Raw genomic sequence first — 24,592 nt, 5'->3', positions numbered from 1 at the left:
GTCAGCTGTTTCTGTGGGTTTCACCAGCATCGTCTGGACCCCTGTGCTCTTCACTCGTCCTCTCTGCATCTGAGTCCCAGTTCAGTTCGGTGATTAGTTGTGGGTGTCTGCTTCTACTTCCACCAGCTGTTGGATGAAGGCTATAGTATGGCATATAAGTCAGTCATCAATCTCATAATCAGGGGAGGGCATTTAAAGGTAGTCCCTCCTCCGTTGCTTAGATTGATAGCTGGTGTCATCTTTGTAGATCTCCAGACATTTCCCTAGTGCTTCATTTCTCTGTAAACCAAAAATGTCTTAAGTGATTAGGCAAGAAAGTTTTTTTTTTTGGTCCCTAGAGCAGAGAATCAAGCTGACCTACATCGTGGTAGTCCCAGCACAGGTGAGGCAAGCCTTTGGATTTGGGATAGATTGTGATGTGCCTTTTGCAGGTGCTAATGGCTTGCCTATGACAGAGAAAGAAGAAAGTTAGTGCTGAGCATAAGCTCCAGTTTACTGGGAAGAAGCAGTATGTCTAGAATCTGGAGGCTATTCAACATGTTATCAACTGGGTATGTGAGTGCCTCTGATTGTTAAAGATTTGAATACCCACAGACAGACAAAATGAGCTGATTTAATTAGCCATGTTTTGTCATATTCTGCTCTCAGTGAATTTATACACTTCCCCTGTGTCTAGATGAGTCAATAGGTATCATTGTCATAGCCAACAACTTTTGAGCACTTAATATGTGCCAGGTCCCCTTCTGATTGATCTTCATGTCTGTACCTTTCCTAATCGGATGGGGTCATGCTATGATCAGCCTCTTGTTAGAGCTGAGAAAATCAAGACTCAGAGCGAAAGCAGCACACATACTCTTGTCTTTTTTGAAGTTCTTTATTTTGTTGTTCTGTAAAGTTTCATGGAAAGAATACTCAATGGTAAAGAACACTTAGTGTACACCCACGTAGTGGCTTCCAACCACCTATAACTCCAGTTCCAGGGGATCCAGCACCCCTTTCTGGCCCCCATGGACAGATATGTGGAGGTATGTACACATACACATAAAAATAAACAAAAAACGAACTGAATTCTGTGGGCACTTGAGTCTGTTGGATCCCATACTCAGTCTTTAACAGGGACACTGTTTAGATGAGATTATTACCTATAAAGCTGGTTGTATCCTAAATGCAACCATAACCCCCAGTTCTGTCTGGTTCCCAGGCTTTATAAACAGCATCATTCTCAGATGTTAGTGGGAATAGTCAACCAAGGGAGTTTCTCCACAATGAATAATTCTGAACAGGTAAGTGTCTTAGCTCAGTGGCCAGGTAATTGATCTGTATGTATGAGGTTTTAACTTCAATTTCCTGTACAATACCAGCAAAAATAAACAGTAAATAATCCTTGGCCCTATGATTAGAATGCTGTTTTGTTCAGATATGTATGCAGCACAGTGTTATGGTCCTTATTCGGCTTTATCCACACAGGTTGCGGCGCTGCAAGCTTGGTCTTCATTGCAGTGTAGTAAAAGGGGGCCAGGCAGTTAAGAGGCAGCTGTGCCATGGCTGCTTTTACAAGTGGATTCATACTGATCTTGCTTTGAGTTGAGTAGCTCCCAAAGGAACATAGTTATAAAAGAGGAACCTGATCCTGACCCCTTTTTTCTCACCCCCCCCAATCTCTTATATATCCACTGTGCTGTCCTAGCATGTCATGGTACTACCAGAAGACCAATAGAAGAGGTTAAGCAGGTGGGGTTCTCCGATCTTAACCTTTTAGCCTCACCAAAGTCAGAACTAAATAGATCTCCTTTCTAGAAAAAGTACCCACCTGGTTGATGGAAGTTTTTCCTCCCAGTTCTCACCACCCTTTAGTCCCAAGTAAACACACAGACTCTATATTAATTATTAAACTGTTGGTCAATGGGTGGGACTTCTTATTGGCTAGCTCTGTATTAATTACTAACCCATTTCTATTAATCTATGTATTTCCATGTGGTCTTTGCTTAACGGAGAATGCCTGGACCTGTTACAGCAGCTACATGGCATCTCCTCACGGTTTCGCTCTGCCTACCTTTCCCAGAATTCTCTTCATTTCATAGTCCCATCTATCTTCTGTCTCTATTTCTTAATCAATGATTTATTCATCAACCAATAAGAGAAACATATATACAGAAGGACATTCCCCAATCATCTCCTCTTTTCTTTCTAAATAAAAAGGTTTTAACTTCAACATTGTGTAATTATATATAACAAAGCTATAGTTAACAAACAATATTTAGCCCGTTAACATTTGCCAAAATGTAACGAAAATATTTTCTCATCTATCCTATCTTTGTGAGTCTGAACTCTTATATGCAACTTATCTTTTATCATAATTAAGGAAAACCATAAGCATAACTATTTGTCTTCAACTCCATCAAAGACCTCAGAAGGATAATATATAAACTCTAGAATTGACAGAGATGTCTTCCTGTCTGGTCATTCACCCAAAGTTCTTCTGTAATGATAGGGCATCTATCTTCAGCCTACACACCTAGTGTGTCTGGCAGACTTCTCGGTGAAGCAGTATTGGCAGTTTGTCAGTCATTTTTCTCTGTGTACTGCAGAATATCTGGCAGGAGCCCTGCAGGACTGTCCCATCTCCTTTTGACAAATTCATCAGTCACTTTCCTGTGGATCCTGTTTGTCCAGTTTAGACAGCATATAATCAAACAGTTTAGACAAAAGCAGTTTCTTGCCCAAATGTGACTATAAGCAACTCCATATAGAATTTCTTTGATGCCCATCCTCCTTTCTGATGTAATTGGTGTTGTCAGGAGCAATTGTGTCTCTTTGCCCTGAAAAACCCTAAAACATTTTAAATGCCATATTCTGTAGGCATTTTGAAAGGTTTGAGGCACTTTGAAAGGTTTGAAGAATATCCATCTCAAATATATCTCTGTATATCTAGAAAATCTAACTAACCTAACCCTAAGTTTTGACTACTATAGATGAATATATATAATCTGCTTTTAATTATACATTACATTTTTAAATGAGCTATATATAAACACAATACCTATACCTAAACAATAGGAGAAATATATCTATAACCATTGACCTTAAATTTATATCAATAAATCAAAATCCATGCCAATGCATAGTATTCATTTTTATATCATGTTACTGTTTTATTTTTCTTTAGAAAAAAATTGGCTGTGATCATTTACCATTTGTAATCAACCACATTTAAATGAAAACAAACATTTATAAACAATATTTGAGAATTTTGGCATTACTCTCTGAAACTGCTTCCTGATGATTGGGGGTCAATATCATGGAGATCCTGGGACTACCCAGAAACCTGGCTGTTGTAGTCTGAAAGGCTGCATTGTCTTAGTCAGCTCAGTTTGGATGTTGGGTCACCTGGGCCACTGCTGCAGGGGCTCTTGCTTGATCACACCATATTAGTCTGGAAAGAATCCACAGCTTTTCATTTTCTGTGGAAACAAAAATAGAACCTGTTTTCCAAAGTAAGCTGTCCATAGGCTTAAATTTTGAAGTCAAAGCATTTTCAAAATATATAGATTGGATTAATCTAGCATTTATAATCAAATTCTGTTATTAGCTGTTGCTCTTTCCTCAGCAATCAAACAATTCAAAGACAACACAATAACATACAGTATCCAGATTTTCTCTGTATTTTCCATCTTTGCATGGCTTATTTATTTATTTAATATGTTATTTCTTTTACTTTCATTTTTTGAAACATGGTTTCTATGTTTCTTTTTGTCTGTCTGTCTGTCTGTCTGTCTGTCTGTCTGTCTGTCTGTCTGTCTGTCTGTCTGTCACTTTGTAGACCAGGCTGGCCTTGAAATCATGGAGATCTGCCTGCCTTTGCCTCTGCCCCCTGATTGCTTAGATTAAACGCATATGCCACCACACCCAGCTACTCTATTTCCTTTTTAACTACTTTATCCTTTTTATTTTCTTTCCCAAGCCTACATATATTTTTAAACACACTGTAAACCCTGTAGATGTTTTCCTCATCTGAATCTGACTTTACTGTGTATCATTATCTTTTTCTGACCACTTGAGTCTTTTATCTGCTAAACATCATGGCTAAAATTAAAGTGGTGGCTGTTTTAGCTGCTGGCTTTCCAATATGGCAGGGGTATATTTACTGCCAGCACTGGGAGCAATGCTCACCAACTCCACTCTTAAACCTTTTTTGTCCGTATGTGTAAAAGCTAAATCTGCCATGCAGCATGCTGAGTCCTTGGATATGTAGCCTCTGCTTGTACACACCATTTAATTGTTAGATAGCACAGGGCCTCTTAAAAGAGCAGTGTGGTTTTTGCCACAAATGCTGAGTCAGGAAGCCTCTCTTAAAGGAGTCATGAGCCTCTGCTTGTCTCTAGCAAACAGAGCCCACCCTAGAAATTGCTGCTACCAAGAAGCTGTGCTTGACTGTGTTCTTTTGTTTTCACAATCCCTTTTTCATCTTCTGTCAGGTTTTACATGGAAATTCTTGCAACCCATGTTGGTGGTGCCATTTTGTTCCTGTAAGTTTCTTTTCCCTCCAGGTCCCTCAGATATTTGTGAATAGCAGTAGCAGGACAGTCTAAAGCATTCAAAACATCTCCATTTAAGCAAATCCATAGTTGATTTAGGTACCATTATTCCACGTTTGCTTTGGAAATTGCTTCCTGACTTATTTACAGCTTTTTATTACACCAGTCAGAGCAAATACATTTTCACACAGTGTACAAATATCCTACAACAGGATTTTCTTCTCTCTAACCTTGTTTTCTGACTGGTATTTGGTGGCCTGTAGGTGCCAGAATATGAAGGATATAAAACACATGGTTATCTGGGCTGGACACCCAGGCACCAGGCATGTACACAATAAATATGTGTGCATTCAGGTACATGTGCATACACACAAAATAAAAAGAATAATCTTTAAAAAACATGTGAGCATTTGGGTCAGAGCCATTATTGAGCCCCCTACAGGAACATTAGATGATAGTATTTCCCATAAAGCTGCATGTATCCCAGATGCTGTGTTCTCATTGGCCTTGGTCATTGCATCCTGGTTCTCTAGTGTTCCCTGTAAACTTGTTGTTAACATTTTGGCAATAGGAACTTGAGCAGGGGAAGGAGTAGATTCTCAAAAGGACATCTACATCATTTCTGCTCCCAAACACACTATACTTTCTGTGTAGTGCTGAATTGAAGGTGAGCATGGGTGTTCCTAAGCTCTCTGTCAGCACCTCTGCTTTGCTGCCAATGCAGAGGCTCAGCACAGCATATATTTAGACTGAATTCTAGTGAATGCTCTTTGCTAGTGGATTATCTGGTGGAAGCCTGACCATTTAAAGATACATGTGTTCCAGTTACAGTGTACTCACTCTTCAAATATAAACAGATAGGATTTTGTACTAGGAGATCTTTTTTTCAAAATGGAAGAGCAGAAGAGCCAATCAGGAGCAGGTACTGTCTGCTTCTGGGAATCAGGGAGACTTGACAGCGAAGCAAAGAGTGTATTGTGGAACTCAAGAGTTGAGGAAGAAATGTCTGGGTGGTAGGCAGGAGCACATGTTTATTAGAGGGAAGATGAGGACAGGCCACAGGCGTTGGCTAGGTCACTGACCATTGCTCACTTTCTAGCAGTTGAATAATTTTCTTTTTCCGTGTACCCAATTATCTTGAAGTCTTGTGTTGACTGAAGTAGTTGCATTATAGTATTGCTTAAACATGCAATTTGATGCAGCCTCTTAGATAGATTGTAAGAGTAAATAAAGTCAGCAAACCAAAGACATGCCATGTCCTCTTTATTATGGCACTGCTTAATGTGGCTAGGATATGGACCCAGCCAAGGTAGCTATTAGAAGATTGGATAACATAAATAAAAAATTATTTTTTATATACACAATGCAGCATTATTGAGCTGGTAAGGGGGAAGAGATCTTGTTTTTTTGTGCAGGAAAATGGATGGAATCAGAGACAGCATGTTAAGTGAAATGAGGCAGACAATAGAAAAATGAGTATGGTTGCTTTCATACGTAGGAGATAAATAATTAAATTAGTAATTAAACGAGACATTCAGGAAGTAGAGGGGTATTGTTAGGGATTGGGAAAGGTCCTGATTGGGTGGGAAACTAGGGGAAGGTAGAATAAGGGTAAGTTGTCCTCATTAACACATACTGTAGACTGCTGACATTGAACATCCTTGTTCTAATTATGTACTAATAATGTTAAAATCACTAAAAATAAAATAAAATTGAAAGCATTTGATATATAAAGTATAGTAAAGACTCTGCAGATTTGAAATTATGAATGTTTTACAAGGTCTGGTAATGTTATATTAGCCTCCCAACATTGGCAAAGAATGCATCGATGTGCCCTTGGGTCTAGAATGCTCACCACCTGTAGCATGGTGTACCTTTTCTACTTTCCTCATATCAAGGAGGCAGTACCCAGTCTCTCTGCACTTACTTCCAGATTCTTAGCCTTAGCTTGTTTCAATTGAGTTAGGTGCTTATTTAGCCTTGCTCTGATCTCTTTTTATTAGTCTGAAGTGCTTAAGGTCACAGGCAGCATGCCTATTAAAGCATGTTCAAAATAGACTGTATGGCATTGGGCTCCACTAAAACCGTGGTGGTGCAAAGGACCTGAATATACTTGAGAGAAAGGAGGAAATTGCTCAGAGAATTTTACATGCACATGTGGAAATGTCACAGTGAAACCCCACCATACAATTAATATAAACTAATAGAGGTGCACCTGAAAATATTACTACAAAAGTAAAAACTTCAAATTAACAAACATTAGAAAATACAGGAAACTCCACAGGCATTTACATTTGAGAGGTAACAATGTCAAACAAATTTGGTGGCAGTCTGGTTAGCCAAATTATGCTAATATAGAGAGAGAATTACTGACAGTTGTTATTATAGTACAAATGGTGGTAATTATTATCAATGTTGGAAATGCTTATTCTAACAAGTGTTTAAGTATTCCAGGCAGTATTTTAGAAGCTTTATACATGCTGTCTAGATTATTCATCGCCCACACCACTATAAAAAAGGTTTTGTTATTATTCCCATTTAACAGGTGGGTGGTAAGACCTAAAATGTTTGTTAAGACTGAAAACACAAGGCTGACAAGCAGCAGATGCAGCATTCAGACCCTGATAATCTGGCCTTGGACCTCTGACTCCTGAGAACTGAGGATATGAATTAAGATTTCAACTCATGCTTTAATGGCTTCCCACACAAATACTTAATGACCCATTCACTTTATTCTGCACAAGGATTTGCTTTTTGGGTGTGGGTTGAGGTGTTGACAGCTTGTTAAATATAATATTCAGAGAGCAACTGCTTACCACAGCTCTTTGACACTTTTAGATACAAATCTACATTAAAGATATATGAGAACAAATTATGTCATTTGATTTTTAAGTGCTTTTTCAGCAATATAAATAATGAAGTGTGTTGGAGCTGGCAGGTATATTACATTAAATTGAGTGTAATGAAATCCCTGTGATATTTTTTAAATTAACAAGAAAAAGGGTGGCAAAATTAAGAAATCTGGATGTGTCTTCACAGCCTCCTCAGGCTGATAACTGGGTGGGTAGTTACTGAGTGTATTAGTAACATTTATGCTCTGGGTTTCAAGTGTCAACACTTCATACAAAGAAGGCTTTGGTTTTATTTTTAAAGAAAAGGCAGATGACATTTCTAACAACAAGCCTCTGCACCCTCCCCTCCAGATGGCAGAGAGTATTTTGAGAAGCTGTCTGAGTTGTAATAATGAGTCACTTTGTGAATAGTGTCTCAAGAATGTAGTGAAAGTCAGGAATCCTACTAAACCCAGGAACAAGCTGTGCTCTTTCACACTTGAAGACACACTTTCGTCTTTCCCAAACCCAGCAATCTGTTGGTGGGAAGTACAGTACTATGATTAAGATCGTTTCTCATGACTTTTCTGAAAGTTTGTTATGGACAGAGTGATTTCTGCTTATATCCAGTCCCTGGAAGTGAAGATAAGGACTGAGCTGTGTAGATTTGTACACCAGTGGTCTCCTTACGATGGTTGAAAGTGTCAACCCACGTTTGGTTTCTAGCACCCATGTAAAGCAGCTCACAACTGTCTGTAACTCTTAACTCTAGCATATCCAGCTTTCTTTTCTGTCCTCTGTGGACACATACACTCATGTGTACACACCTATATATACACAAATGCACACACATGATTAAATATATCATTTTTAAAATCTTGAAAGTATGTGTGTATGCCAAGGTACCCTACCCTGGTTGAAGTCCCATACAAAACATTGCTGATTAGTTTATTATAAGCACACCTGCTTTTCTATTTTTTATTCAAGTGATAGCCCTGGTGCTCAGTTATTTTACTTAACTGTCCACTTACAGTGACTTTTTCCCATCCTCGTGAATTATGAACTTACTAGGAACCTAAGATATATTTGTTAGTTATTTTGAGAATTTTGTATGTTCCGATCATATTATCCCTCTTTACCCACACTTCTCAGGCCCACTCCCCTCTTCCCTACACACTCAACTTTGTAAAAGAATGTGTGTATGTACCAGTCTGTGTTAAACCAAATATTCTTGGGCGTTTGGCTTTCCACTGGAGCATGGCTGGCTTACCAGGGGCCATCGGTAAAAGGGACCAGTTTTCTTAGGGAAAACTGACTGCCCCTCTCTCAGTATCTATCAGCCTTACACAGATTTGTGTGTTTTGTCACAACTGCCATGAGTTTATATGTGCAACTGCCCTGCTGTGCCCACAGCACAGTTTCCTTGTCATTTACTGGCTTTAGCTCTTACACTCTTTCTAGCCCATCTTTTCATGATCCCAAGCTTTTGGAGGAGGGGGTGCATTATATGTGAGGGGATTAGTTTTGTGGTCCTTCTGTGTGATTGCCTCAATTTGAAACCCCTGTATATTGGTTTGTTGGAGCTGCCAATCCAAGGACCAAAGACTGAGTGTTGTAATTGATAGTACCTTCCTGTCTCCTGCTGCTGATGGAGGCCAGAAATATGAAGTCTAGGTTTTGTACAAGCTGTGGTGCCTACTTAGGCTCTAGCAAAGGTCTACTCTAGGCACCTCTCCTGGCTTCTCCTAGTTCCTTGTGTTATAGGAGCTTTCATCTGGTCTTCTGTTTCCCCCTGTTCCAAATGCTGTCCTTGTAGAAAATACTATTTTGTATTGTTTGAAGGTCTCATACATTTATAGAATGTATATTGATCTTATGCATCTGCCACTATGTTCCATCAACTTCCTCTAGTGCCTCCAACAAGTCTCCTTGCCAATGCCATTGCTCCTTTTGATGCCACTGCTGTTGTTAATAATTCTTGAGTCTAATTAGTACTGCTCATTTGTGCACAAATGTATGGCCTACTATGGAGGGTGCAGATTTCTTCTTATGAGAATATCAGTTTCATTACATTAGGGACCTTCCTACTTAAGGTTGATCTCCTCTTTCTTAAGTATACACTCAGGAACCCTATTTCCACTATATGTTGGACTCCTATGGGCCAGAGGTTAGAATTCTGATGTAGAAATTTAGAGGTGACATAGTTTGACACTTTCAGTTGTGTCCTGCAAAAGGACTGGCATGTACAAGATGGGCAAATGTGAATGTTTGAGTCCTTTGTACCTGGCACTGTCTAGACAACAGAGATGAAGCAGTGATTCAGACATTGTGACCTCAGGTAGCTTGTGTTTTAATGAAGGTGATAATTACAGAGAAACATCATGTCAGGTATTGGTTTATGCTTTGGAGAAAAATAGGTAGTTGTGGGGGTTGTTGATTGGTGCCAAGTGGTCCAGGAGGTGTCCCTTTTTCAGAAGTGGGAGGGTAATAAGCCATGGAGGATGTGAGTGAGTGTCTCAGACAGGTGAACAGTTTCATATTAGTTAAATATTATAAGAATGCAGGTTAAGTTTTAGAAGAAATACTCAGTTTGTGCAGGGTCAGTTTTTAAATACCTTGGGAGTATCTGGGATTGTAGATTTAGGATGAAGATTCCCATACATGGGGTAGGGATGTCTTAGGTTATTTATTTTGGGAGAAATCACTTGCATGAGAAACCAATAATGCAGGGTCAGTGCCCCGAGCATCCAGTTTCAACTGCTTTCTGAAACCCGACCAGAACCCCATGAGAGATCCGCACTTCCTCTCCCCAAGTCTATATCCCACATGGCCTGTACACACCTGTGCCCATGCCCAAACAGGCATAGTCAGCACCACAGGTACCCAGTAGGGTCTCTCCCTACAGTGAATACTGATAACTAAGAAAGCAGCAAGTGGCACAGGCCAATTCTTTCAGGTCAAATGCATAATAGAATTATTTGGAAAGTTCTGTCACATTCAAAGTTAACATTGGTCTAAAATTTCCTTCTGAGACAGGGCTCAGGGGTTCAGCATTTAAAATCTCAAGATTTTCTATCCCTGTTTCTGTTTTAGAGTACTAAAGTGCCATGCCTCTTACAAAATCCTAGTGGTGTTGGCATTCAGCTTTTTCTGAGCCCTCTTGGGCTATTAGTCCAAATCATTACTGTATATTTGGTTTTAAACCATGCTCTTGGGCCATAGAGAGTGCTACTATACACACTTAGGTGCTACATATCTGTGTTAGGATCTTCATCCTAAATGGCTTGCTCTGAAAGCTGATTATGCAAAAAGCCATCTGGAAAATTCTGCAGATGGCTGATTTGGGGGGTCACAATCTGAGTCTGCTGAATCAGAATTTAGGGGATAATGGACTGATGTATATTTATACAATACTCTAAATGTGATGCTACTGTGTACTCAGGCTTAAGAATCCTTGCCCTTATACACTGGCTTGGTTCTCAGATTCAGTTTTGCTATAAGAGTACTGACAAGGAAAGCAGCTGTGTAGGTGATGTCATCTGTGCCTCTGCAAGTATGTCTTGACCATGTGGTGGTGCTATTTATTATACATGTTCCTCTTCCTTGGGGCAGTTTGGAAAGATTTTGTTCAGATTTGTGAGCCTGTCATTGAGAACCAACCACAGTGTTCTTAGATTGTGGCATGTCATTAAGAAACTGGGGAAGATCTGGGTCAGCCAGAGGCTGTAGCACAGAGAGAATTAGCTGGCTCTACTGTGAGCGCTAAAAATAAAAGTGAAGCTCTGATTTTTCTTATCTCTTACGGATCATTTGGACAGAGGAAGCAGAGGCTTTCTTTCCTGGCATCACCATTTGCAACATGCCTTTCATGTACACATTAGGGACATGGTGCTTTCTGTTTTGACCAAGGTATTTCAGTGAATACATGAACAGCTCTTATCAGAATCCATGATCCACTTCTTCAGATCAAAGGTTCCTTGTCCTTGCTCTCTGCCATGCTGCCTTTAGGAGAAATACAAAGCAGCTTTCTACAGCTGTCAAAATAACATCTCCTCACATCAAGTAAGAGCGTCCTACTGAATATTTATAGTTTTATGTATTGGATTCCTAATCTGTGTGATTATTTTTATTATGCTCATTTGAACTCCCTCCAGTCCTTCTGATTCTTGTTTAACTACACAAATGCATCCTTCTTAAATGCTTTTTTGGCTTTGGTCCAGAATGTGTTTGCCTTTCTGTGGACATCCTAAGTTGTGGCCCACCACTCAGATCACTGGCTAATATTCATAGTCCTGTGATGTCCTATATGTATTTGATACCATAAGCTTTCTCCATTCTTGTTCATGATTAGATGGACAGTGTACCTATGACCTGTGCCTGGCATAGTTATCCAAGGTGGCTGATGATCCAGTGGCCTCTTCATCTCAGAAATTTGGAGAGGCACCTTATAGCTAACCTGAGCTCAGGGCAGTGGGCTGCTGTGACACGTGTCATCTGGATACTTGATGCTGTAGGGATCTGTTAGTAAGGAGAACACTGCAGGCAGCCAAGTGTAGCTGACCGGAGAGTAGCTTAGACTTCTGAGGTGAAGTGAAAGGGTAGATGAATGGACAGAGAAGAACATGGAGATAGAATTGCCTATGACTAACACAACTTCCCCTTTACCTTGAACCATTTTGATCCAGTTCCTGTTATTTTACCCATAGATACAACCAACTCATATTTCAAGATTTTCAACTCAAAGATCATTTATCTTTCAACCTTGTCTATTCGCAATGGAATTATTTCTCCTTCCTTCAATACAGGACCCCCAGGTATTGACAAAAGCCCCTAAATGGGAAGATCCTGTCTTCTGTGTATTCAGAGTCTGTTTCTGACACAACTGGGCAGCTCTGTGTGGATATGTGCAGTTTCTTTTGTTAAATGAGAATAAGTGAGATTTGTTTGACAGTGTACTTTGCAAAACATTCTTCCAGTGTGAGAACCAAGTTGTAGATTGTTGCTTTGACAGATATGATAAGACACACATAGCTACATAGCTTTTAGACCAAAGTTTCCTCTCTGTACACTTTTTTGAAGAGGGTTTTTTTTTTTTTTTTGGAACAGAATTATATCAAGTATATGCTCTCAGTTGCTGAGCTAACAGAGATTGTATAGCCTACAAGAGTCCAGACTAATTAGTATTTGGTCCTTTATTGTAAAAGTAGGCAGAGTTTTTCCTTTTTTCCAACCACTGGTCTCAAATAATCACACAAAAGGTTATATTAATTACATAATGTTTGGTCTATATCTCAGGCTTTTTACTTAAAACTTACATTAACCCATTTCTATTAATCTGTGTTTTGCCACGTGCCACGTCATGGGTTAACCTGTTCTCTAGCAGGTCTTGCTCCTCTGGCAGCTGGCTTGCATCTCTCCCTGATGTCACCCTTCTTTCTTCTTCCTGTATCTTTGTTTGGCTTTCCTGCCTAGCCTTATTCTGCTTGACTATAGGCCAATTCAGCTTTATTATTAACCAATTAGAGGAATACATATTTACACAGTGTACAGATGAATTGTACCTCAGTACTTTATAGTAAAGGTTCTGAAGATTTTACTCAGAATGGGTAAGAAAATATCATTCTTCAATATACTATATAATAATATGTACAGGATCTGTTATAAAAAAAACTACACTTTAGTTTGAGGACCACTTTCTCAGACTTTATTATTTATTCTAGCTTCTAACAAAATCTTCTGATACGTTATTTATGAATTCTAACTTCTGTCTCACTGTCATCAGAAAGCTTCCATATCTATCCTGTCTTTGAATGTACAACATGCAGTGTGTGAACATACCCAGCTGGTTGTGGTTTTTGATGGGATGATTCTGTTATAGTGACTGACATCGCAGCTTATAATAGGCACCCCACTTTTAAGTTCATCTCCAGAATTAGGTCCCTTTGGGGACACAATCGAGCAGGTACCCAAGTGTTGGCATCATCCACTACAGTGAACAGTCAGTCTGCATTCTCCTCTTTTTGGTGTTTTGTGCAAAACCATCCTTTGTTACCAAAATACCACCTTACATCTTGTACTCATTGTATTTGCAGTGAAAAAGAACACAAAGCTTTCTTTTAAAACACAGATTTAAATAATATGCATTCCTTAAAAATATTTCTGGGCTTGACAAGAACCAGGGTTTGGTGAAAACCAGATTGCTAGAAGCATATCTTTGTGAAAACCTCAGACCCTCCCAGCAACAAAAATAGCTCAGGGCCAATTGTATTAGTTCACCTATGCTCTTATTCTCTGTCCTCAGAATTGAAGGGATTTTCTATTGCAGGAAGCCATGGAAAAGATGGAGAAAGCACTTTCACAGCAATTAGCAAAACTGCCCTATTCATATTTCCAGCATGGAGAAGTGGCCCTAGGAAGGTACAGATTATTCCACTGGTAGAACTCATATTTATAATATAATTTCCCTGAGTTGGAGTGTTTGTTGAGCTTTCATTTCATTTCCTGATGTCAAGTTGCTCATCATTTTTGTTCCTCCATGTCTTCCACACAGTTCTTCCTTTAGGAATTTTTGCTCTGAACTTCTGTCTTGGATATCCTGTGCCTTCCATTTTTACCCCTTACTTCATTCTTATTCTGAGATCAAACCTCACTTACTCGACATTCCTTTCCAGAGCCACTCTAGATCTGGTTTCACTCCTGTGTTCAGCTCTAAACAAAGGAACAAAAATTCCTTCTAAGCTCCTCCTGTACTCCTAAGTCTGTTTAGTGCTTCAGAGAGATGAGATCTCAAAAATACATCCTCTTGATTCTTCCTGGAAGTTATAATAAGCAAAGGAAAAGAGGGACATTGTGAACATGCAATTAGATTTTCATTTTACTCTGAGTTCCCTAGAAGAGAAGCCCATGCTGCCATAAGAGCTGACATGTAACCATCGGTTACCACATGTGTGCCATATATTGAGGCCTCATAAGGACTTTGTGAGGCTCTGCTTCTGAAGGCTGAATAGAAGTGGATGTAGCATAGATCCTGAAGGTGTGACCCTAACCCTGGGGATAACACAGGCAAAGAGCAGGTAATGGATGTGTGGATAGGGCTGTTTGCTGCATGTGGACAATCAACAGTGGCACTATACATAACCTTGACCCATGTGCAAGCAATTGTCTTATGCTCAAGCACATGAAGGACTTTAAATGGGCAGGGTACAATGGTGAGTTGGCAATTTAAAGAGAATGTACCAAATGGAGAAACAATTGAGATAATGACAGATCACTGTAGACTTTAATGAGGTTAGCAAAAAAGGACTAAAGCAAAATTTCACTTACATGGAGTTTCTAGAATAATCAGTATCCAATGCCAGTGGAAGGAGTTTTGCAGATTCAAAAGAAAAAAAAAAGTTCTGAAGATAGACTTGCTAATCATATGACAATATGACCTGGAACTGTAATTTAAATGATTAAGTTAGTAAACTTACATGCATTTTATAACTATTAAAATTTAGAATAAATGAATGCCAAGAGATCACTTGGAAAATAGAAGTCACAGCATGAGCTGCATTAGTAAAACATGGATATTTTATTGGGGATGTAAAGGCTCCACGTGATGTGAGAGGTGATTGAGAATACAGAAAACTGGGAGTTGATGAAACATAAGCTATGGCACATTAGGAGAGCTGGGGAGGTTGCAGTTTTCATAGTAGTGCATGGGAGCTGGACTTAACAGCTGGTGGGGTACTTTATACTTATCACCAAATAATGCATCAGACAACTGGTGCTCATGGTGAACTATAAAATAGAACATAATGTAGCACCCATTCCTTCTTCTTTTTTCACATGTCCAGCATCATGGATAATGCCCTGCATATGATAGCTTCTTCATAGATATGCCCAGAATGCTTATTTGTGGTTTACCAACATTTCTCTCCCTAAGATTATTTGATGATGTTTGTAGTACAAGTCACTAATATCTTTGTGTTCCATGTCTGGGGCAAGAATAGACCTATAGAGATTCATGCAAAAAGATACTTTCTGTCTTAAGCCATGAGTAAGATTCATTTCCTCACCCAACCTAGACTAAGCAAGTTTAATGTGTTCTCCCAGGGCCGTGAGGCACTTGTTGTTTCCAGACAGACAATACCTTGAGATGTCAGGGAGCTACAACAAGCAATGCCTGCCCAGGTCCTTTAAATGGATTGCTAACTGAGTTTGTCACTCATCTTTTTATGAATGTGAGGATTAGATGGATCCAGAAAGGCTATGTGCCATGTTGCCCTAGGAGACCTTCCTCCTGGTAAAACATGGAATGAGATGGGTGATTTGCATACAGGTGAAATTTCCTTGCTGCAAATTTTGTTTTTTTTTAATTTTTAATTTTTTAATTTAAATTAGAAACAAGATTGTTTTACACGTCAATCCCTGTTCTCTCTCCCTCCTCTCCTCCCGTGCCCCCCACTAACACCCTACATATCCAATACCATTCTGCTCCCCAGGGAGAGTGAGGCCTTCCATAGGGGGATCTTCAGAATCTGTCATATCCTTTGGGATAGGGCCTAGGCCTTCCCCTGTACCTAGGCTGAGGGGGTATCCCTCTCTGTGGAATGGGCTCCCAAAGTTCATTCCTATGCTCGGGATAAGTGCTGATCTACTACAAGAGGCCCCATAGATTTCCAAGGTCTCCTCACTGACACCTACATTCCATAAGATTTGGATCAGTTCTATGCTGGTTTCCCAGTGATTTGTCTGGGGATCAAGAGCTCCCTCTTGTTCAGGTCAGCTGTTTCTGTGGGTTTTACCAGCCTGGTCTTGACCCCTTTGCTCATCATTCCTCCTTTTCTGCAACTGGATTCCAGTTCAGTTCAGTTTTTAGCTGTGGGTTTCTGCTTCTACTTCCATCAGCTGCTGGATGAAGGCTCTAGGATGGTATATAAGTTAGTCCTCAATTTCATTATCAGGGGAGGGCATTTAAGGTAACCTCTCCATAGTTGCTTAGATGGTTAGTTGGTGTCATGTTTGTAGATCTCTGGGCATTTCCCTAGTGCCTGATTTCACTTTATACCTATACTGCCTCCTTGCTACAAAATTTTATAACCATGCTTTTGCAGGGGGTGTAGGAGTTGTAAGCTACATACGAAATTTTCTCCCATGAACTGATTATGAACAGCCTTTATAATGTTTGTCTTCTTTAGTTCTTCTGTAAGACAAAAGGTGACTGCAGTATTGGTAATGGCCCACTACCAGCTGTTTTCAAACTTCTGGAGCTGTTGGGCAAATTGGGTGATATCTTTATTTTCTGTTGGTATCATACAACAACAACAACAACAACAACAACAACAACAACAACAACAAACCAACCCTGAATTAGGTTTACTGTCATAGTTTTAGAGATGTGGACTTCAAGATTGTGGCCTTGGCATTTGCTTGCTTTCTGTGAGGTGATTGCCCTGTGGAGGGCCAACTCATGGTGGAATATCAGAAAGAGGAGGCTTTTGTGTATAGACGAGTGCATATGAGAGGGTTTGTCGAATGGTTTTTCATGGTTCTGGTAGTCCAAACATATGCCCACTTCTCCTCCCATCAAATGTTTATGTCATAACAGCTTAGTAGCTATAGGAAAAGAAGAATATGAAACAAGTGAAGGGTAATGCTCTTACTTAGTCTTACAGGTTCATGCTTATTTGATGAGGGGATGGATGGATATGGCTGTTGAAGCTGGGTCATACTAGACATGATTTCCATACAGTTACTGAGTTTTCTGCTAGCAAGCCTTAAAAACCCAACTTCATAAAGACATGGCCTTGGAAGCAGTCAGTGTATAACATACTGAAACCACTAACTATTAGCCTTAAGTTATTTGGGGTCTGTGTTCAAAAGATCCTGAGGATTTCTGAATCTGCTGGAAATTCTTTAGCTCTGGAAATTGAAGACTATCCTGTGGTACCTCTGTGGCTTCTCTTTCTGTGTCCTGGGGCATCTTGGCTCTCTCTGCCTCAGCATTTGAATATGCTATTTTTTCCTCCTGGAAATTATCTGTCCAGTTTCTGAAGTGCTGTTTGCCCTACCTCCACCTGTAAGGCCGGACTGACAGTGTGCTTTGGCATGCTTCATTAGCACACTGTTTCCTTCCTGTAGCTTTATCTCATTGCAAATTATGACTCTTTTTTTTCCACTGAGTTTTCAGTTCTTTGCGGGTAAGGCACATTCAGTTCTTAGAGGGTAAGGTACTGTCACATTTTAAATGCCTCAGGAATACATAGAGTGAATGAATATTACTTAGTCCTGGACATTTAGATTGATCTTAAGTATAAAATCAAAATAATAATACCTGACAGACAGGTAGCAATCATCAGACCTCCCTGGTTATATCCACACAGCCTCACAAATTATAAAACTATTAACACAGGCGAGCTCATTTTTGCCCCTTATATTTATTCATGTTATAAGACTTTGACCCATGTACATAACTTTTTAAGTCAGAAACCACAGGTATCAGTTGTTTCGAATGAGTTTATTCTTCTCTTTATAGGAAAATATATTCAGTATCCTGATGGCTTAAACTTCTGTTATACTGAAGCATTGTAGGGAGTACTGTTATGCTGTAGTCATTTAAAATCTAGATGTAGTAGAGGACTGGGTACTGTGGTATGGTTTTTATCAGAGGGTATAGTTTGCATTTTATATAGAGAAAGTGGAAAGGTTCTCGCTAGACCTTGGTGAGCAGAAGGTGGTCATCCAGTTGCCCCATATTGGTTTTCTGTATCTCTGGTTTTGCTGTCCAGGTCTGGTACAGCATCCCAAGCCTTCTGGTATAAAGAATATCAGGGGAGGCCATTTCCTTCACCAGGATACAAGAGCTCAAATGGCTTTTCTGAGTTCTGTGAACATTGCTGTGCTTTGGGATTGCTTTGTCCTTATATTCTGAAAATGATAATGCTGTAATTTACCACAAATAGCTAATAACAGTAATAGCAATAGAATCCCAACAAAATCCTGTATATTAATTTAAGAATATTGCAGCTATTCCAATAAGATTTCCTTTTTACCTTGTCCAGATACTTTACAGATACTTTTAAAGAGCATTTAAAAAAAAAAGAAGAAGAAAAAGAAAGAAAGAAGGGAAGAAAGAAAGGAAAAAGGAAAGAAAAAGAAAGAAGGGAAGAAAGGAAAGAAAGAAAGGAAGAACAAACACCTTCTAAAATCCTTCTAAGTTAGACATTTGGTTACATGTTAAGTGAGGCTCAAATGTATTAAATAACTTGCCCAGTGTCAGCGCAGCTGGTCATGTTTCTGTGTCCTCCTTCTCTGTTATGGTTGCTGACTTCTGAACAGTTCTGTTTTCTCCAGCATTAGAACTATGCAGCTTTTTTTGTCCTCAGAACAGCCTGTTGCTCACCAGCACTCAGCAGTACTCAAAGTCAGCTGAAAATTTCATGAGGAAGGACAGAGGTCTGCTGAAGGATTTTTCACAAGGGCTTAAAACCATTCAGGGAAACCTGAGCCTCTGATTCTTCAAATCTATTAAATACTTGGGTTAGTCTGGTTTCAATATGATAAAATATGTACCATGAACAATTCCAAGGAATAGAAAGTAGCACAGTGTAGGATTTGACAGTTTCAGGTTCTTTTCCGCATATTCCTAGGGACATTCAGTAAGAGCCTGTTGTCCTCTGGGTCTCTATTACATCATGAAGAATGGGCACATTGGTAATCCTCCATGTTTGCATCAATTTATGTAAGAGACAGACACATGAACTTAGAATTCTGTGACTTTTGTCTCATGGTTTTCTGCCATGTATAGTTCCTTATTGCTTTTTCCTATTGCTGTGATAAAATACCCTGACAAAAGCCCCTTAAAGAAGAAAGAATTTATTGGGGTCCATAGATCCAGGTTACAGTACATCATATAGTAAAGTCTCTGCATCTGGAGCTTGAAGGACTTGGTCACATTGTATCTATGATCAGTAATAGAGAGAAATGAAGACTGCATGTTAGTGCTCAGCCCATTTTTCTTTGCTTTCTACAGTCCAGGATCCTCTGCCTAGAGAATGAACATTCCACACTAGTTAACATAATCAAGACCAGAGATTCATCCTCCATGTGATTATAGTTTCTGTCAAACTGACAACATGAACCACCACATGGAGATAGTTATTTTATGAAAAGTACCTAAGTGGCTATTTCAGAGCCAACATCTATGGTTTACAGAAAAAAAAAAAAAAAAAGTTCTTTGACTAGTGCAGCAGACAACTCTGAGACCTTTTGCTCTTACTGAGTACCCAGCTTGGGAAGAAAAAGACATCAAGCTGTGTGTGTTCTTACTCATTCTCTCCTACAGGACCTCTGGGAAATTCTCAGGACGAGGGTCTCAAGTCATCTTTATGTAAGAACATGTGCAATAGCAGTTTTTTTGTCAGAATTCCTTTCAGTGTCCACTGTAAATGGAGTAGCCCTGCCTGTTTTCAAGAACCATCTGATATAGCTCACGATACCAGCTAAATTGTGTAATGATCAAAGGTCATTTTAATACATTATCATGCCTGCTATGGTAGTTCTTTATTGTATCATTAGCTAATAGGCTTTTATTATTACTTCTTGCCTTGACATATGAGAATAGGAAGTGTCTATAAAAAGACTAAGTTTTAAAATCTTGCCCAAAAGGGAAATTGTTCTAAAGCAGCTGATAAGTGAGATGTAAACAAGGTAACTTTAACAAGAAAATGAGAGAAAAGTTAAAAAAAATATGAAAGAGATTGTTACATGATTGGTTTTGTAAAACAAAACAAAAAAAAGAATATCTTTTACATTTAAACTGTACTTTCAAGAAACCTAAACTTGATGTGTTTGCCAGTGTCTTTGTTTTTTATATATAAAGGGCAGGTCTTTAGCATATCCTGACAGGAAAGGCTTCTGTCCCAAGGCAGAAGATTGGCAGAATGATGCATGGTTATAGTTTTACATGTTACAAACTGAATTCTTGACACGTATACAAGGGCTTCTGAAGCATTCTTCATTTTCCAGAGAAGGGTAGCAGGGCACCAGGAAGGCCACAAACTCATCAATGACATAAAAAACCGTAGTTAATACTTTTATTATTATTATGTCCTCATTGTCTGCTTCTTTAGAATATTATAAATATAATTTTAGGCACCTGCTCCTGTGTCTTCCTTGTTACTCTCAGGCACTAGAACCTTCAACGGACACTGGTATTTTGAAATGTCTGATCTTTCAATGCATGTTAAGGACAGTTCTCTTTATCCTTCTGAGTGTGATGACATCATCTGGTATAGCATCCTTTCCTAGAGAAGGAGAGGCATGCTCTGTCAAGACATCTTCCTCATAGGCCAAGATAATGTAATCCATCAAATGAGGTGAAAGCAGTGCTGCTGGTATCTCCAACTAACTTGTTCTCCAGTGCTGAAGCAGCTCCATGGGCAGGCACAGAGCAGAGATTGAAAGTGTTGGGAGTCATTGGCTGGGATGGAAGCTTTCTGGAGGAAGTTGGTCCTGTTTCACAATTCACTGAGTCAGCCCAGGTGTGTGAGTGGGCAGGGTATGCACTAGCATGCACCCATCCTGGTAATCACCACCCTCAGAGCTGCTCATTGTGAAATGCATCCTCTTCAAATCTCTAGAGAGAGGTCTTTTATGTGAGCTCTGGATTTTGACAAATGGCATATTTTGGGATATGGGATGTATTTCTGCTGAATATCTGGTTTGATTAGCATGGAACAACACATGCAGCACAGGATGGATCCCCACCCATCTTCATCCTCCCCATGCTGTACAATCAGGAAGTACATTCTCCCTCCCATTGTGGCTTCGGAGGAAATCATGCTTTACATATGCAAATGAAGCCTCAAGTTTCACTTAATAATTATCAGCTAGAGATTCTATTGATGAGCAGCTGAAGTTACTCATCAGGAAAGACTGTATGTGAACCATTTGTGGGTACCCCTGGAGCCTGATGCCTCAGATCAGCCTCTGAATACTCTGGTGATTGCAGACCCTGGGCTCTGATTTTCCCCATTCACTCCTCCTGCCTGGCCTGAGTCTGGCAGCTGAGTCTCCCTGATCTCTTTAGTATCCTGTCCCAGCCTTCTCCTGTGTTAGAGGCTCAAGAGGCAGAGGAAATCAGGTAGTAGCACAGGACTTTAATTCCAGCACTCTGGAGGCAGAGGCATGTGGATCTCTGTGAGTTCCAGACCAGCCCCGTCTACAAGAGCTTTTATTTATTTCCAGGACAGCCTCCAAAGCCACAGAGAAATCCTGTCTCAGTGTGGGGGGGGGGTCCAGATCTATTTGTAGGAGAAGTATTGCCATTGCATACAGCTCTAGAAGTTCCCCACAGCTTACTATTAGGAGTTCACAAGGTGCCTTAGTTGGTGTGGTTAGTATAACAGTACAGGCCTTTACATTTCCAAACTTGCAACTATCACACTCCCTTGCTGTTTCTGAACCTGTGTGGAGTTCAGTGAGCTGTTAGAAAAGCTCTCATTGAAAGTCACTAGTATTCATCATTTTATAGGAATTTCTTCACTTTTCTTATTCTTAGTGAAACTATCCTTCTTTAGATGTCTCTTGTATGTGTAGTAACATGTTCCAACCTTGTTACTTGAAGGTGCAACCTTTTTTTTCTGCTAAGTGCTATCTAGAGGCAGAATTTGGAATGAACTTTAGAAAGAGCTTACATATGGTAAGTTACTCATGCTCAGCAAGCTTCTGTTTCTTTCTCTTTAATCTATGGACAACAAAACCTGCCTCAGAATTGAGACAGTTAAATTGGGTTATGTGTTAGAGTTTTAGGGCTTGTGTGATGCTTCAGTGGTTAGAAGTATCCACTGCTCTTGCATAGTTCACAGCCAGCTGTAACTTCAGCTCCATGGGATTCAAAACCATCTTCTGGACTGCATTCATGTATACATACCACCACGCAGATGTACACAATTAAAAATAATAAAAGTAAATATTTTTAGTTTTATTTATTTTTAATTTTATATTTAAATTAGAAATGTCAATCCCCATTCCCTCTCCCTCCCCTCCTCCCCTTCCCACCAGTAACACCCTACCTATCCAATACCATTTTTGCTCCCCAGGGAGAGTGAGGCCTTCCATAGGGGGATCTTCAGAGTCTGTCATATCCTTTGGGATAGGGCCTAGGCCCTTCCCCGTGTGTCTAGGCTGAGGGAGTATCCCTCTATGTGAAATAGGATCCTAAAGTCCATTCCTATGATAGGGATAAGTACTGATCTACTACAGGAGGATCCATAGATTTCCAAGGTCTCCTCACTGACACCCACATTTATGGGGTCTGGACCAGTTCCATGCTGGTTTCCTAGTGATCAGTCTGGGGGCCAAGAGCTCCCTCTTGTTGAGGTCAGCTGATTCTGTGGGTTTCACTAGCCTGGTCATGACTCTTTTGCTCATCATTCCTTCTCTGCAACTGGATTCCAGTTGGGTTCAGTTTTTAGCTGTGGGTATCTGCTTCTACTTCCATCAGCTGCAGGATGAAGGCTCTAGGATGGTATATAAATTAGTCATCAATCTGTTTATCAGGGGAGGGCATTTAAATGGTAGCCTCTCCACTGTTGCTTAGATGGATAGTTGGTGTCATCCTTGTAGATCTCTGGACATTTCCCTAGTGCCCAATTTCCCTTTAAACCTATACTGGCTCTTTCTTTTATGGTATCTCTTATTTTGCTCTTCTCTTTTCTTCCCCCTATACAAATATTTCTTTTAAAAGGAGTCCCTAGTTTTTTTCTTCCTTTTATAAGATGTTTACAACCACTTTATTATAAAATCCCAAATGGATGAAAAAATTACCATCTGTACAATGTAAAGATGACAGATGTAGGGATTAATGGGTATTAGCAGACTATATTAGCAAAACATGTATCTTTACCTGTGTAATATGTGCAATGTCATTATGATACAATGACATTTTTGTTAAGCTCTACTCCTGATAAAAATCTCATGTTTCCTTCTTTCCTAGTCTACCCTAATAAAAATCCATCCCTCATTTCTGATTTCCCGGAGAGGGCTTATTTGGATTTGTGGAGAAAATAATTGATATAGTTCCCCTTCTTGTCTTTCCCTGACACTGTAACTCTCACTAATTGGAATCTAGCTTTAATGTTAGTTAAGGTGACAATGGAATAAGAGAGCACACAAAAGAGTGGCTGTCATTTCTAGGCAACGGCTCTCTAGGCAAGCTTCATCTTGTTTTTAATTTATAGTGGAGCTGAGCATGATACGATTGTTTTAGGTGGTGTGTCAATTTATAGCAACTTGATGGTATGAAAAATCCTCTACATACACAAAAGCTTGCTTCTGTTTCTTTTTGAAATGTAGCGAAGTACTGTGTTTGGCAGCCTCCCATAGTGCCATGGGATAGCTCTGCAGTCATCACAAACCTTAATCAATACAGTGGGCCCTATTTTATCTTTGATACAAGATTTTCCTGTTGTTCCAAAGCCTTCTTTACAGTGTCTTACTTGGTTTATCTCCCTGATGAACAGTGATTGGTGAAGGTAGCCCTAATGCAGCTCGACATTCATAAGGCAAGCAAGGATGATGGGGCCTTGTGATACATGTCAAAGCCAGTTGACTGCAGAAGTGATAAGAACTATCAGAGGGCATTATGAAGATGGTTCATTTCAAGTAAGCCCTCACCAATACTGTAAGGTTTGCTGTTGGGTTCAGCATCATCTGTGTGAGTCCTCACTTACAGGAATCTAGGAAATTGGAAATAGGTTATTGGGAGGGCCTGCTTGAAATGCCAGCTTTCTGGAGGTGAGAAATAGGGTGGCGGGAGGTAGGGATCCCAGAACAAGTTGACTAGCTTCATTCAATCATTGGTGAACATTCAGTTTAGAAAGAGATGCTGCCTCCATGAGCAGAATAAACTCATATCTGCACACTCAAATGCACATACTTGCTCATGCCTTCACCTACCATTCATACATGCACATAAATGTAGATGGGAAGGAAACTTCTTGTGTATAATTTCAGTGATCAGATAGGAAACTGACTGTGACATAGATAGGAAAGGACTCTAATGCCTCTTGCTCCTTTTCCCCTTCAGAATGACTATTTCAGTCCCAAGCATTTGTGACCTTCAACTGGAAGAAAGTTATCAAATTCTGAGAGTACTATTTTCTCATCCCTACCACATGGTATGAGAAAAAGCATAGTAGTACAGTAGTACAGTCCTCACAAAGCACCACTAAAGGGTAA

The 24,592-nt window shown here is 39.7% G+C and overlaps 1 protein-coding gene across 16 annotated transcripts in view; it reads left to right on the top strand.

Moving 5' to 3' along the window:
- Window positions 1–24,592, top strand: part of Large1 (LARGE xylosyl- and glucuronyltransferase 1) — a 520,809-nt gene that overhangs the window by 177,814 nt on the left and 318,403 nt on the right. The window contains exon 1 of one of the 16 annotated variants that reach the window (XM_035442502.1): window positions 13,767–13,783. The exons of the other annotated variants lie outside the window; for them this stretch is intronic. The gene's annotated coding sequence lies outside the window, so the exon portion shown is untranslated. Of the gene's footprint in view, window positions 1–13,766; window positions 13,784–24,592 lie in introns of those variants that run through there. 16 annotated transcript variants of the gene reach the window in all.

Source organism: Cricetulus griseus, chromosome 3, assembly GCF_003668045.3.
Source record: "Cricetulus griseus strain 17A/GY chromosome 3, alternate assembly CriGri-PICRH-1.0, whole genome shotgun sequence".
NCBI lineage: Eukaryota > Metazoa > Chordata > Mammalia > Rodentia > Cricetidae > Cricetulus > Cricetulus griseus.
The sequence above is the reverse complement of the archived record's forward strand: the minus strand, read 5'-3'. Positions and strand labels throughout refer to the sequence as shown.